Raw genomic sequence first — 1,848 nt, 5'->3', positions numbered from 1 at the left:
GTTCTTGTCTTTGAGTCCATTTATATGATTTATGATATTTATTGGCTTACGTATATTGAATCATCTCTGCATCTCTGAAATAAAGCTGACTTGATCATGGTGGATCATCTTTTTGGTGTGTGTGTGTGTGTGTGTGTGTGTGTGTGTATGCGGTTTCCAAGTATTTTGTTGAGAATTTTTGCATCTATGTTAATTAAGAATAAGGGTCTATAGTCTTTTTTGGTTGTATCTTTACCTGGCTTTGGTACTACAGTGAGGCTGGCTTCATAGAAGGAATTTTGAAGTTCTCCCTCCATTTCTATCTTTTTGAATAAATTAAGTAGTATTGGATGTAGATCTTTTTTAAATGTCTGGTAGAATTCTCCTGTAAATCCATCTGGTCCTGGGCTTTTTAAAATTGGGCAGTTTTGTATTACTGTTTCAATTTCCTTATGTGTTATGGGTCTGTTTAAGCTATTGTTCTCTTCTTGGTTTAGTTTCGGTAGTTCCCAAGCTTTTAGATACCCGTCCATTTCTTTTAGGTTTTCAAATTCAGTAGCGTGTAGGTTTTTTAAAGTATTCCCTTATAATGTTCTGGATCTTTTTGGTATCTGTTGTGATGTCTCCCCTTTCATCTCTGGTTTTGTTGATTTGTAGGTGCTCCTTCTTTCTTTTGCTTAACTGGGTTAGTGGTCTGTCAATCTTGTTTATGTTTTCAAAGAACCAGCTCTTGGTTTTGTTGATTCTTTGTATTGTTTTCTTTGTTTCTATTTCATTAATTTATGCTCTGATTTTTGTTATTTCTTTTTGTCTGCTGGATTTGCATTTCATTTGTTATTGCTTTTCAAGTGTCTTGAGTTGCAATGTTAAGTCATTTGTTTGTGTTCTTTCTGAATTTTTTAATGAAGGCACTTAAGCTATAAACTTCCTCTAAAGACTGCTTTCAACCTGTTCAGAGGTTTTGTTGTGTTGTATTGTCATTTTCATTTAGTTCTGGGAATAATTTTATTTCTTTCTTAATTTCTCCTTTGACCCATTCATTATTCAGGAGTGTGTTGTTTAATCTCCATGTGTTCATGTGGTTACTAGGGTTTCTTCTGGTGTTGATTTTAAGCTTTATTGTATTGTGGTCTGATAGAATGCATGGAATCATTTCAATCTTTTTGCATTTGTTCAGGCTTGTTTTATGCCCCAGTACATGGTCAATTTTGGAGGAAGTTCCATGGGGTGCTGAATAGAAAGTATATTCTTTGGTGCTTGGGTTGAATATTTGATAGATGTCTGTTAGGCCCTTTTGATGTATGGTAGTGTTTAATTCAGATGTCTCTCTGTTAATTCTCTGTCCTGTCCTGTTGATCTATCTAATGGAGATGATGGGGTATTGAAGTCCCCTACTATTAATGAGTTGGGATTAATCTGGGTCTTAAAGTCCTGTAGTACCTTTTTTATGAAGTTGGGTGCACCAGAGTTTGGTGAATATATCTTCATGATTGTAATATCTACCTGATGTTCCTTTGATCAGAACAAAGTGGCCCATTTTATCTCTTCTGATTAGTTTTAGTTTGAAGTCTATTTTGTCAGATATTAGAATTGCAATGCCTGCTTTTTTCTTAGTACCATTTGCTTGGTGTACTGTTTTGCATCCTTTCACCTCAAGGTTGTGCCTGTCCTTGAAAGTGAGATGAGTTTCTTGCAGACAACAAAAAGATGGGTTTTGTTTCTTAGTCCTTTCAACTAGTCTGTCTTATGACTTGGGAGTTCAGTCCATTTATATTTTTTTAATTATTTATTTAATAACCATATAATTAGAAGAAGCATTTTGTTACAACAGCATTGACATATTCAATAACAATTTCCAGAGCTAAGATA

The sequence above is a fragment of the Nannospalax galili genome, unplaced genomic scaffold (genome assembly GCF_000622305.1).
Source record: "Nannospalax galili isolate Female #2095 unplaced genomic scaffold, S.galili_v1.0 scaffold463, whole genome shotgun sequence".
NCBI classification, from domain to species: domain Eukaryota; kingdom Metazoa; phylum Chordata; class Mammalia; order Rodentia; family Spalacidae; genus Nannospalax; species Nannospalax galili.
This window is presented reverse-complemented; position numbering follows the sequence as displayed.